A 15340-nucleotide genomic window follows, 5' to 3' on the forward strand; every position below is an offset into this window, starting at 1 on the left:
GTGCCTCTCCTATTTCCATGGTGGGAATTGATTGCGACTCATTCTCAATCTCATCATGTAGTCCCTCTAGGACTCATTCAGGTTCATGTCCTGAACCGGCTCAAGCTCTCCTTCATCTGGTTGGTGCACCTCATACCTCATGTCACCTTTGATAACACTAAGGCCCCTTTCACACGGGCGAGTATTCCGCGCGGATGCGATGCGTGAGTTGAACGCATTGCACCCGCACTGAATACCGACCCCTTCATTTCTATGGGGCTGTTCACATGAGCAGTGATTTTCACACATCACTTATGCGTTGCATGAAAATCGCAGCATGCTCTATTTTGTGCGTTTTTCACGTAACGCAGGCCCAATAGAAATGAATCAAGTGCGGATGCGGTGCGATTTTCACGCACGGTTGCTAGGAGACAATCGGGATGGAGACCCGATCATTATTATTTTCCCTTATAACATGGTTATAAGGGAAAATAATAGCATTCTGAACACAGAATGCATAGTAAAATAGCGCTGGAGGGGTTAAAAAAAAATATTATTTAACTCACCTTAGTCCACTTGTTCGCGTAGCCCGGCATCTCCTTCTGTCTCCTTTGCTGAACAGGACCTGGGGTGAGCATTAATTACAGGTAAAGGACCTTTGGTAACGTCACTCCGGTGATCACATGATCCATCACATGATCTTTTACCATGGTGATGGATCATGTGATGACCGGAGTGACGTCACCAAAGGTCCTTTACCTGTAATTAATGCTCACCACAGGTCCTGTTCAGCAAAGGAGACAGAAGGAGATGCCGGGCCGCGAGCAAGTGGACTTATTTTTTTTTAATCCCTCCAGTGCTATTTTACTATGCATTCTGTATTCAGAATGCTATTATTTTCCCTTATAACCATGTTATAAGGGAAAATAATACAATCTACAGAACATCGACCCCAAGCCCGAACTTCTGTGAAGAAGTTCGGGTTTGGGTACCAAACATGCACGATTTTTTTCACGCGAGTGCAAAACGCAAAAATTACAATGTTTTGCACTCGCGCAGAAAAATCGCCGGTGTTCCCGTAACGCACCCGCACATTTTCACGCAACGCCCGTGTGAAAGGGGCCTAAGGGTCCAATAACACATCAGTATTTTTTCCAGATATTCATTCAGTTTTTTTCGGATCCGTCTTTCCGCAAAAACCTTCAGTTTTTTTCAAATGTACATTCGCATCCGTTCCGTTTTCTGCAAAAAACTGATTGCAGAAAAGATGTTGCTAGGGTACCAACAGAGAAAAAGAAAATGTTATAAATCAAGTGATAGAATAGGCACCATTTTATTGTGCTTTTGGTGTCGTATAGAGCTGTGTGAGAAAACTCTGCTTGGCTGGCATTGATTTCTACCTATTCTAAGCAAACATCATGGCAGAAGACCTTCTAAATTAAGTATTATTTCGATGGACTCTTTCCCGGCGATTTGGACGGTAGTCTGCGATGCTGTACGAAGAACCTGGGAGGAACAGGAGACGGCAGGGGGTCCATCCCATTGTTGCTCAACGCCTTCAAAAAGGACAGTTCCATACTTTATACAATGAGCTGCGACAGGACCCCATGAAGTTTAAAAGCTATTGCCGCATTTCCATGGAAGCATTCGATCATCTGCTGGTCTGTCTTCATCCGGACCAGACTTTCATGGACACTAGGATGAGGTGCTGCATATCAAAGATTGATTGTCACCTTGAGGTAAGTGAATTTTATCTTTTTACAAACTATATATTGAATATATAACTTATGAAAGCGAAGATTAAAACATTTTTTCTTTTTTCTTTTAGATTCCTTGCTACAGGAAACTCTTTTGCTTCATTGCATTATGAGTTTCTCCTTGGGATCGCAACAATCTCTGGGATCGTCTGTCACACCTGCAAAGTGATCTGGCAGCGACTCAGAGAAGCGATTATGCCCACCCCCTGGGCCGGTGCAAGGATTTTTGCCGCCCTAGGCAAGATAAAAATTGCCGCCCCCCCCTTATCAGATGATCTGCCCATATCATGACATCACATATGTTCCACCCCTTTCTCAGCATTTAAATTAAAAGAGAGTTATATGTATGTTGCAATAAAGCCCCCTATTAAGAATGGTGGAGAATAACTACCATAACTTAAGCCATAGCTAAAGAAACAAGCCTGGGGCGCAAAACAATAAGGCCCCCCCCCCCCCATGACACTTGATGACTTTTACAGAATAAACTGTATATTGTGTGGCACAGTGTAGGCTATATGTATATAACAAATATATTTCATATGAAAACTTACAATTACTTGGCTTGGCCCTTGGGGATCTCGGACACCACTTCCACACTTTGGCCGGGGGACTCAGCGGAGCTGATGTTGTGTTTTATCCTAATGAGAAAGATTTCATAATAAGGATTTGGAGAAGGGGCAGAGGGACAGCAGAGCAGGGAGAGGCTGGTGCTGCTACTAGGGGGTCATACCATGGGGGAGTAATAAAGCCCACCGTAATACCCCCCCCAGTAGAAATAATTCTCCTTAGGCCTCATGCACACTGACCGTTGTTTCATTCTATGTCCGTTGTTCCATTTTTTGTGATTTTCTGCGGGGACATTGACTCTCAATGGGTTAGTTGAAAACTCGGCTAATGCACCATTTGTCATCCGCGTACGTGATCCGTGGTTCCAGTCCGTCAAAAAAATAGAACCTGTCCTATTTGTTTCACGGAAAACGGTTCACGGACCCATTCAAGTCAATGGGTCAGTGAAAAAACGCGGAGGCACACAAGATTGTTGTCCGCGTCCGTTTTTTTCCTATCAATTGCATGGCAAACTTGACTTAGACTTTTTTTTACTTTCCTTCATGTCTGGTGATCCTCCAAAAATAAAGGAAGACACACGGAAACAAAAAATGGAAACGGATCACAGAACAACGGAACCCCATTTTGCGGAACGGAACACAACAACGGTCATGTGCACGAGGCCTTATAATGTGACAGTGCAAAAAATACCCCATTGTAATGCTCCCAGTTGAGCTAATGTCTCCATAGTGCCCCCATAATGTGCCAGTAAAAAATACCCCTATATAGCGCCCCCAGTAAATGCCCCCATAATGCTCCTCTCCCCCTTCCTCCTAAGGCCCCCATAATGTACCAGCATAAAATGCCCCATATACAGTGCCCCAGTAGATGCCCTCAGTATCCCCCATAATTTGTAAGTATAAAATACCCCTTCTCAGTGCCCCGTAGATGACCCCATAGTACTCCTCTCCCACCTTCCCCATAGTACCCACCATAATGTGTCCCAGTATAAAATGCCCCTATACAGAGCCCCCATATAAAATAGCCGTTCTTTGTGGCCTCAGTAGATGCCCCTATAGTGCCCACCAATAATGTGCCAGTAATAAGTGCCCCCAATGTGCCAGTAATAAGTGCCCCCATAGATGTCCCCCAATAATGTGCCAGTAAAATGTGCCCTCATAGATGCCCCCCAATCATGTGCCAGTAATAAGAGCCCCCCACCATCATGTGTGAAAGGGAACAATGTGTCAGTAACAAGAGCCCCCCATATCATGTGCCAGTAGCCAGAGTCCCCCCCCATATCATGTGCCGGTAGCCAGAGCCCCCCTATATCATGTGCCAGTAGCCAGAGCCCCCCCATATCATGTACCAGTAGCCAGAGCCCCACCTATATCATGTGCCAGTAGCCAGAGCCCCCCCCATATCATGTGCCAGTAGCCAGAGCCCCTCCATATCATGTACCAGTAGCCAGAGCCCCACCTATATCATGTGCCAGTAGCCAGAGCCCCCCCATATCATGTGCCAGTAGCCAGAGCCCCCATATCATGTGCCAGTAGCCAGAGCCCCTCCATATCATGTACCAGTAGCCAGAGCCCCCCCTATATCATGTGCCAGTAGCCAGAGCCCCCCTATAATGTGGCAGTAGCCTGAGCCCCCTCATCAACATGTGCCAGTAGCCATAGGCCCCCCTATCATGTGCCAGTAGCCATAGGGCCCCCCTATCATGTGCCAGTAGCCATAGGGCCCCCCTATCATGTGCCAGTAGCCATAGGGCCCCCCTATCCCTATCATGTCCCAGTAGCCATAGGCCCCCCCGATCATGTGCCAGTAGCCAGGGCCCCCCTATCATGTGCCAGCCCATTAGCCACCAGTATTGACAACAACAACAAAACACTTATACTTACCTCCATGTCAGCAATGCGATGCAGGCCTCTTCCGGCCTGTGTCCCACGCTGTACGGCTCAGGGCTCAGGCGGCGCGATTACGTCATTGCGCCGCCTGCGCCAGCCTCTGATAGGCTGCCAGCCTAGTGCCTGCAGCCTATCAGAGGAAGTGGAAGGGACACACCTCTCCCTCCCCTGCCCTGCTGCACAGCCATCTGTATCGCTGTCCTGAGGACGGTGATACAGATGACTGGAGATGAGCGCTTCCACAATGGAAGCGCTCATCTCTGTGTGACACATGTCCACAGTCCTGCCTATAGTTAGTTGCGGGCCGACGCGCCGTCCCTGCTTACTAGAGTTACGGCGCCCCCTGCTAAATTGCGCCCTGCATTGGGGCACTGGACGGTAAGCATATCCGTGTGAAGAAGCCGCCTCACTCAGGGTCCCGGTACTTCAATTAGAAACAATATTTTTCTGTGGTGCTGATACCCTTGGCTGACAGTAATTACAGGTTTGTAATTGTGGATATGGGGGCCTATAGGAGCACTTCAGACGGCCGCATCTTTAGTGCTTCCATAATGGGTGAACGGCTTCAGACAAACCAGCTTGCCATGCCAGAGCCTAGTAGACTTCCCGGATCTGCAGGTCCGCCGGCTCCATTTGGATTGTGGCAGACAAAGGATTCACATTAGCACCCCACCTAATGCAGCCCTTCCCTAGACGCGATCTGGATGACCAGAAGCGCCTCTTCGACTATCGATTGACTCGTGCCCGTCGGTATGTTGAGTGCGCTTTCAGAATACTGTCCACAAAGTGGAGAGTATTCCTGTCATCCATACAGATGAATCCGGACAATGCCACCCTGGTGATACAGGCTTGTGTACTGCTACACAACTTCACCAGGATTCCACGATGCCTCCACTGATGCAGAATTGGGCCCAATTATGACATCTCCTGTCATTTTAGACCTCAGCCGGCCTGGACCCCCTGGAAGCGGCTGGACTAGCTGTTCGGGAACTCTATGGCGACTACTTCTGCAGTCCTAAGGGGGCATTGTCGTGGCAGTTAGACACCATCCGTGGAAGACATTGATTTCAGCTGGAATCTGGTTCTAAATTTGATCTAAAATTATATATTCTTAGTTTAGTTAGATCCCCTGTTGTTAGTTTAGATTAGGGACTCGCAAGAGAAAGAGGACCCATTAAATGGGCTTGCGGGCTGAGGTATTTTGTAAAATCCAAATTTATTTTAAAAAATTGGTGTAAATACCTTCTAATACCTCATTTCTAATTACGTCTTATCAATTAAAATAATTTTAAATTGTCATTTAAAAATACTCGTCCAGATTCAGAGCTGAATGCATCCATGTCCCATTGCTCTTAGAATTTTTAAGGGGATATGTCTGTGTTCATCTTTGAACTTGAACAACACGTGACGTAATCAGACCCGCAATCCACAAAGAATAAAATTCTATGCAGACAAGGTAAGTATAAAACATCTGCATTTTTAAAGAAGAACTTTCATGGGTCCCAAAAATCTGAACAAAGCCGCAGGAAGTGTAGAGCGACACTTACTATTATTCCTGGGCACCGTTCCATTCGCCCACTCTTGGCCCCGTTACATTCTCTGGTCGCAACAAATGGGAGGAGACGCCAGAGTCTTGCCTTCTCCCTGAGAGCAGCGCTGTCCAATCGCAGCGCTGGCAGTGAAGCTCTGCAATGCAATTGGACAGAGCTGCTGTCAGTGAGAAGGAATGCCCAGGGAGATAAGCTGATGTTTCCTCCTTGTTGTCCCGACCGAAAACATGTTACAGGGGCCAGAGCAGGCGAACGGAGCGGATCCCAGGAATAATAGTAAGTGCACTTAGATCCCTGGGTGCCGCTCTACACTTCCAGCAACTTCAGTTCAGAATTTTGGGACCCATGAAAGGTCCTCTTTAAGTTGACAGCACATGATGATCCGTTCCAGCCGTCGCATGGACAATGCCTGTGCATTGGGGTACACAAATGGTGGTCCCAAATGCACAGAACAGCTGCCTGAGCCCTCAGACTACAATAATTTAAATTATGTTGAAAAATGTTTTGATATTGGTGACCTACATAGATAATAGCTCATCAATATAAAATGCAATACTAAATTTTTGCCCGGCTACTTTCATGCTGGCAGCAGGATGTTCTGGCGAGAGAACAGCCAGCCGAATCTTTGCACAAGCTATACTACTGTGCTGCTAGATTTAGACTCCAGCCTCCATTTACCAATGGTAATCGGCTGGAGTTAATGGGGCAAGAGTGGAAATGGTGGGCTAGCTTCAGAATGGATCCAGAAGTTTGATCCCCTGCAAGAAGAGCCAGACGGACTCTTCTGCCTCCAGTGTGAAAGCATAGCAAACTTCTATAAAAATAAAAAAAATGACAAGACAATATTTTAACGGTTGAATAAAAAATTTTATTTAACCCCCAAATTTTTTTTTTTGAAATCATACAATTCCCTTGTAAAAGGGCCAGGGGTTTGAATAATTGGTGGGTCTGTTTGGGGGACCCGTGAACTGGGAATTGCTTAATTTATATGTCTATCCCAAACAACCTCTATTGTGTGAATGACCTCAATGGGTTCTTCTGGTTGCTCATATAGGTTTAGCAATAAGGCCAAAGCAGAAACACATTGTGATTGCCGTTCAGCAGACACATGAGCTAAATAGGGTGCATAACTTTTTAAAACCCTTTCCTCATGTGTATTAGACCGATTCCGATTTAGATATTCGAGAACCCGAGCATCAATCAGGCCTTGAACATCTACCTCGGAATCGGCCGCTGGACTGCACCATCGTCTAACTGAAGGGCAAGCACGCTCTTCCGAAACCGGATTAGTTTCTTCGATGGTCCGCACCGCAAAAAAGTAGCGTATGCAGTGCTTCCATGGGGTTCCGGTCTGTCCTTTTGCACCACATCTCCCAGATCACTGACCCATTTAAGTGAATTGGTTCGTGATCTGTCATGGGGCATGCACATGGCTGGTGGCCATTTATTGTGGACTCGACATAAGCAGGCCGCAATACGTCCACAGGGGCACACGGTCGTGTACAAGAGCTTTAAAGGGTTCTATGCCTGTGACTCTGTACCCAAAATCATCCTTCTATCAACTATCAATTGTGAAAGAGGCCTATATGTGGTGTTTCGGAAGTCAGCTATACACAAATACAATCACGCACCTGTGTAGAGCAACCTCTATGCGCACGGAAGTGACTTGTTGAATTTGAATTGATCCACTTACAGCTTACGCATCAGACACCCAGGCGTTAATCAAGTAGCCTTTTAATCCGGAGATTGTATTACAAGATGTTGCAGGGTAATCCAGATGGTAAAATAATTATGCCAGCAATAACTCCTAACTCAGAAGATGGATGCTGCTACTCAAAAAGCTGAGCACACTATGAGCAAGGCATCACTGGGAAAACAGGAAGGCTAAACTAAAAACAGGAAGTGGCTAGGCTAAAACTAGAAACCTGAAAACGGGGGGGGGGGGGGGAGCTGAGGAGCATACCATACACAATGCAAGATACTGGAACAGAACACTCCCCCGTCTGGTATCGGTAGATACCACTATATTTATGCATACAATGGAATTGTATAAAACAACAATAGCTTGCAGATGCAAATAAGTGTCCATCTACCTGAAAAGGAAACATGCAATGAACATTATTCAGGCCATAGAGCTGGTACTGGAAAGAGTCTTAGAAGATGTTGAGCATCTTTGGTAGAAGGGATCTCAACATGGAAGTTCTGCAGGCATGAGTAACACAACTTCTGTAACAGGGCGGAAGAAGGTCTTGATTACTCCACCTCTCGCGGTTCTTACTTCCACCTTACGAACCTTCCCATCCAAACTGGAAATGACTTTAGTAATAAGTCCAGTAGGCCAGACGAGACAATAAACATGTCTGTCTCTTAACAGAACAAAATCTCCTTTCTTTAAATTAGACCTTGGTTTTTGCCACCTTCTGCATTCTTACAAGAGGCAGAGGTACTCTCTTCTTCACCTTTTCCAGAATTGACTGGCGAGATGTTGTACCTGCTTCCACCGAAACTTATAAAGGTTGTGCTCTTTTATACGCTCGCTCTTCCCGGATTTTGTCTTTAGATCTTTGTCTAGTTTTTTAAAGGACTTTAAGGAGTTTCCAGCATTGTCAACATCGTACTGTGCAACAATGTTTCCTCCTTCATTTACATCTGGAGATGGAGGATCTGAGTCAGAGGAACATTTAGCTTCCACCATTATCTTAGACATTCTACTCCTTTTAGAAGAGGCTGTATGGCCTTCACCCCGACTATAGGTCCTACTTCATTCAGTAGAAGCAGTTTGGCCTTCACCTTGACTTTGGGTTCTACTTCTTTTAAAAAGCTGAATGGTCTTCTCCTTGACTATGGACTCGGCTTCTTTTGGTCGCCTTGTCAGGTTTCTCCTTGCTGAGGAGCCTGGCGGAGTAGTTCACCATGGGGTCATACTCCATGTCTGTGGAAGGTTTAGAGTGATCAATGACATATTTGTGGGACCTGCGTCCAGGAGCCGGGACTGTGGGAATATACTCCAGATACCGTCTCTTCTGTCCATCATGTCCTGCAGGGTCTAAGGTATATTTGCAAGGCTTTGCTGGCTGCTTCAGGGGGGTCGATCTTGGATTTCGGAAGGGCAGAGGTGCTACCCAACTTTTGGGGACCCGATGGCATGGAAGGCAGCGCGATGCCTTCTTTAGGCATCGGTGCTGCCTTCCGGTGATGAGCCTGTGAGATCCAGCCCCCTGGATCTCACTGGCAGGAAGCTGTATGAGTAATACACACTGTATTACTCATACAGCCAATGCATTCCAATACAGAAGTATTGCAATGCATTGTAAAGGGGATTATACTACCAAAAGTGGAAGTCCCAAAGTGGGACAAAAAATAAAGTGAAATTTTTTTTGAAAAAATAAAGTTTTCCCCCCCAAAAATTAAAAGGTTCAAGTAAAAAAAATAACCAAAAACGTCATTTCCCCCAAATAAAGTTAAAAAAATTGGTAAAAAAATAGAGAAAATAAAAAAGTAGACATATTAGGTATCGTCTCGTCCATATAGACTGGCTCTATAAACATATCACATGACCTAACCCCTCAAATGAACACCGTAAAAAATAAAAACAGTGCTAAATAAACCATTTGTCACGTTACATCACTAAAAGTACAACAGCAAGCGATCAAAAAGGTGTATGCCCACCAAAATAGTACCAATCTAACCATCATTTCATCCTGCAAAAAATTTGCCCAAAAACTAAAAAAACACTATGGCTCTCAGAATATGGAGACACTAAAACATGATTTTTTTTTTTTTCAAAAAAGATATTATTGTGTAAAACTTACATAAATAAAAAAATATACATATTTTGTATCTCCGCGTCCGTAATAACCTGCTCTATAAAAATATCACATGACCTAACCCCTCAGGTGAACACCGTAAAAAAAAATAAAAAACTGTGTAAAAAAAGCCTTTTTTTGTCACCTTACATCACAAAAAGTGTAATAGCAAGCGATCAAAAAGGTCATACACACCCCAAAATAGTGCCAATCAAACCGTAATCTCATCCCGCAAAAATCATACCTTACCCAAGTTAATCGCCCAAAAGCTGTAAAAACTATGGCTCTCAGACTATGAAGACGCTAAAACAATTTTTTTTTTTTCAAAAATGAAATCATTGCGTAAAACTTACATAAATAAAAATAAAATATACATATTAGGTATCGCTGCGTCCGTAATAACCTGCTCTATAAAAATATCACATGACCTAACCCCTCAGGTGAATTCCGTAAAAATATAAAAGGTGTAAAAAAAAGCTATTTTTTGTCACCTTACATCACAAAAAATGTAATAGCAAACGATCAAAAAGTCATACACACCCCAAAATAGTGCCAATAAAACCACCATCTCATCCGCAAAAATCTATGGAGACACTAAAACATGATTTTTTTGTTTCAAAGATGAAATCATTGTGTAAAACTTACATAAATAAAAAAATAGTATACAGTTGCAGGAAAAAGTATGTAAACCCTTTGGAATGATATGGATTTCTCCACAAATTGGTCATCAAATGTGATCTGATCGTCTTCATCTAAGTCACAAAAATAGACAATCACAGTCTGCCTAAACTAATAACACACAAAGAATTAAATGTTACCATGTTTTTATTGAACACACCATGTAAACATTCACAGTGCAGGTGGAAAAAGTATGTGAACCCTTGCATTTAATAACTGGTTGAACCTCCTTTGGCAGCAATAACTTCAACCAAACGTTTCCTGTAGTTGCAGATCAGATGTGCACACGGTCAGGAGTAGGGATGAGCGAACTCGAACTGTATAGTTCGGGTTCGTACCGAATTTTGGGGTGTCCGTGACACGGACCCGAACCCGGACATTTTCGTAAAAGTCCGGGTTCGGGTTCGGTGTTCGTCGCTTTCTTCGCGCTTTTGTGACGCTTTCTTGGCGCTTTTTGAAAGGCTGCAAAGCAGCCAATCAACAAGCGTCATACTACTTGCCCCAAGAGGCCATCACAGCCATGCCTACTATTGGCATGGCTGTGATTGGCCAGAGCACCATGTGACCCAGCCTCTATTTAAGCTGGAGTCACATAGCGCCGCCCGTCACTCTGCTCTGATTAGCGTAGGGAGAGGTTGCGGCTGCGACAGTAGGGCGAGATTAGGCAGATTAACTCCTCCAAAGGACTTGATTAACTGATCGATCTGCAGCTGTGGATCATTGAGCTGCTGATCCTCAATTGCTCACTGTTTTTAGGCTGCCCAGACCGTTTGTCAGTCACATTTTTCTGGGGTGATCGGCGGCCATTTTGTGTCTTGTGGTGCGCCAGCACAAGCTGCGACCAAGTGCATTTAACCCTCAATGGTGTGGTTGTTTTTTGGCTAAAGCCTACATCAGGGTGAAGCTGTCACACCAAGTGCATTTAACCCTCAGTAGTGTGGTTGGTCAAGCTATCACACCAAGTGCATTTAACCAGCAATAGTCTGTTCATTTTTTGGCCATATACTAAATCAGGGGCAAGCTGCGCCCGTCACCAAGTGCATTTAACCCTCAGTAGTGTGGTTGGTCAAGCTGTGACACCAAGTGCATTTAACCAGCAATAGTCTGTTCATTTTTTGGCCATATACTACATCAGGGGCAAGCTGCGCCCATCACCAAGTGCATTTAACCAGCAATAGTGTGGTTATTTTTTGGCCATATCCCAGTCTAATTCTGTCACTAAATCCATACCGGTCACCCAGCGCCTAAATACTAGGCCTCAAATTTATATCCCGCTAAATCTCTCGTTACCGCTGTCCTGTTGTGGCTGGGAAAGTTATTTAGTGTCCGTCAAAGCACATTTTTTGTTCTGGGTTGAAATACAATTCCCAATTTAGCAATTTAAAAATTTAGTGGTTTCTGCTGTATCAGAGCTATTTGAAATCTATCCCTAAAAGGGTATATAATATTCAAGGTGCACATAGGGTCATTCAGAATAACTTCACACACCCGCTACTGTGCATTTCCAAGTCTAATTCTGTCACTAAACCCATACCTGTCACCCAGCGCCTAAATACTAGGCCTCAAATTTATATCCAGCTAAATCTGTCCTTAGTGCTGTAGCTGGGCGAGTTATTTAGTGTCCGTTCAAGCACATTTCTTGTTCTGGGTTGAAATACAATTCCCAATTTAGCAATTTCATAATTTAGTGGTTTCTGCTATATCAGAGCTATTTGAAATCTATCCCTAAAAGGGTATATAATATTCAAGGTGCACATTGGGTCATTCAGAATAACTTCACACACACCCGCTACTGTGTATTTCCAAGTCTAATTCTGTCACTAAACCCATACCTGTCACCCAGCGCCTAAATACTAGGCCTCAAATTTATATCCTGCTAAATCTCTCGTTAGTGCTGTAGCTGGGCGAGTTATTTAGTGTCCGTTCAAGCACATTTCTTGTTCTGGGTTGAAATACAATTCCCAATTTAGCAATTTCATAATTTAGTGGTTTCTGCTATATCAGAGCTATTTGAAATCTATCCCTAAAAGGGTATATAATATTCAAGGTGCACATTGGGTCATTCAGAATAACTTCACACACACCCGCTACTGTGTATTTCCAAGTCTAATTCTGTCACTAAACCCATACCTGTCACCCAGCGCCTAAATACTAGGCCTCAAATTTATATCCTGCTAAATCTCTCGTTAGTGCTGTAGCTGGGCGAGTTATTTAGTGTCCGTTCAAGCACATTTCTTGTTCTGGGTTGAAATACAATTCCCAATTTAGCAATTTCATAATTTAGTGGTTTCTGCTATATCAGAGCTATTTGAAATCTATCCCTAAAAGGGTATATAATATTCAAGGTGCACATTGGGTCATTCAGAATAACTTCACACACACCCGCTACTGTGTATTTCCAAGTCTAATTCTGTCACTAAACCCATACCTGTCACCCAGCGCCTAAATACTAGGCCTCAAATTTATATCCTGCTAAATCTCTCGTTAGTGCTGTAGCTGGGCGAGTTATTTAGTGTCCGTTCAAGCACATTTCTTGTTCTGGGTTGAAATACAATTCCCAATTTAGCAATTTCATAATTTAGTGGTTTCTGCTATATCAGAGCTATTTGAAATCTATCCCTAAAAGGGTATATAATATTCAAGGTGCACATTGGGTCATTCAGAATAACTTCACACACACCCGCTACTGTGTATTTCCAAGTCTAATTCTGTCACTAAACCCATACCTGTCACCCAGCGCCTAAATACTAGGCCTCAAATTTATATCCTGCTAAATCTCTCGTTAGTGCTGTAGCTGGGCGAGTTATTTAGTGTCCGTTCAAGCACATTTCTTGTTCTGGGTTGAAATACAATTCCCAATTTAGCAATTTCATAATTTAGTGGTTTCTGCTATATCAGAGCTATTTGAAATCTATCCCTAAAAGGGTATATAATATTCAAGGTGCACATTGGGTCATTCAGAATAACTTCACACACACCCGCTACTGTGTATTTCCAAGTCTAATTCTGTCACTAAACCCATACCTGTCACCCAGCGCCTAAATACTAGGCCTCAAATTTATATCCTGCTAAATCTCTCGTTAGTGCTGTAGCTGGGCGAGTTATTTAGTGTCCGTTCAAGCACATTTCTTGTTCTGGGTTGAAATACAATTCCCAATTTAGCAATTTCATAATTTAGTGGTTTCTGCTATATCAGAGCTATTTGAAATCTATCCCTAAAAGGGTATATAATATTCAAGGTGCACATTGGGTCATTCAGAATAACTTCACACACACCCGCTACTGTGTATTTCCAAGTCTAATTCTGTCACTAAACCCATACCTGTCACCCAGCGCCTAAATACTAGGCCTCAAATTTATATCCTGCTAAATCTCTCGTTAGTGCTGTAGCTGGGCGAGTTATTTAGTGTCCGTTCAAGCACATTTCTTGTTCTGGGTTGAAATACAATTCCCAATTTAGCAATTTCATAATTTAGTGGTTTCTGCTATATCAGAGCTATTTGAAATCTATCCCTAAAAGGGTATATAATATTCAAGGTGCACATTGGGTCATTCAGAATAACTTCACACACACACGCTTCTGTGCATTTCCAAGTCTAATTCTGTCACTAAATCCATACCGGTCACCCAGCGCCTAAATACTAGGCCTCAAATTTATATCCTGCTAAATCTCTCGTTAGTGCTGTAGCTGGGCGAGTTATTTAGTGTCCGTTCAAGCACATTTCTTGTTCTGGGTTGAAATACAATTCCCAATTTAGCAATTTCATAATTTAGTGGTTTCTGCTATATCAGAGCTATTTGAAATCTATCCCTAAAAGGGTATATAATATTCAAGGTGCACATTGGGTCATTCAGAATAACTTCACACACACACGCTTCTGTGCATTTCCAAGTCTAATTCTGTCACTAAATCCATACCGGTCACCCAGCGCCTAAATACTAGGCCTCAAATTTATATCCCGCTGAATTTGAATACAATACATTGGGCCAAATAATATATTTGTTGTTGTGGTGAACCATAACAATGAGAAAAACATCTAGTAAGGGACGCGGACGTGGACATGGTCGTGGTGGTGTTAGTGGACCCTCTGGTGCTGGGAGAGGACGTGGCCGTTCTGCCACATCCACACGTCCTAGTGTACCAACTACCTCAGGTCCCAGTAGCCGCCAGAATTTACAGCGATATATGGTGGGGCCCAATGCCGTTCTAAGGATGGTAAGGCCTGAGCAGGTACAGGCATTAGTCAATTGGGTGGCCGACAGTGGATCCAGCACGTTCACATTATCTCCCACCCAGTCTTCTGCAGAAAGTGCACAGATGGCGCCTGAAAACCAACCCCATCAGTCTGTCACATCACCCCCATGCATACCAGGGAAACTGTCTCAGCCTCAAGTTATGCAGCAGTCTCTTATGCTGTTTGAAGACTCCGCTGGCAGGGTTTCCCAAGGGCATCCACCTAGCCCTTCCCCAGCGGTGAAAGACATAGAATGCACTGACGCACAACCACTTATGTTTCCTGATGATGAGGACATGGGAATACCACCTCAGCATGTCTCTGATGATGACGAAACACAGGTGCCAACTGCTGTGTCTTTCTGCAGTGTGCAGACTGAACAGGAGGTCAGGGATCAAGACTGGGTGGAAGACGATGCAGGGGACGATGAGGTCCTAGACCCCACATGGAATGAAGGTCGTGCCACTGACTTTCACAGTTCGGAGGAAGAGGCAGTGGTGAGACCGAGCCAACAGCGTAGCAAAAGAGGGAGCAGTGGGCAAAAGCAGAACACCCGCCGCCAAGAGACTCCGCCTGCTACTGACCGCCGCCATCTGGGACCGAGCACCCCAAAGGCAGCTTCAAGGAGTTCCCTGGCATGGCACTTCTTCAAACAATGTGCTGACGACAAGACCCGAGTGGTTTGCACGCTGTGCCATCAGAGCCTGAAGCGAGGCATTAACGTTCTGAACCTGAGCACAACCTGCATGACCAGGCACCTGCATGCAAAGCATGAACTGCAGTGGAGTAAACACCTTAAAACCAAGGAAGTCACTCAGGCTCCCCCTGCTACCTCTTCTGCTGCTGCCGCCTCGGCCTCTTCTGCTGCTGCCGCCTCGG

The sequence above is a fragment of the Bufo gargarizans genome, chromosome 2 (assembly GCF_014858855.1).
Source record: "Bufo gargarizans isolate SCDJY-AF-19 chromosome 2, ASM1485885v1, whole genome shotgun sequence".
NCBI classification, from domain to species: domain Eukaryota; kingdom Metazoa; phylum Chordata; class Amphibia; order Anura; family Bufonidae; genus Bufo; species Bufo gargarizans.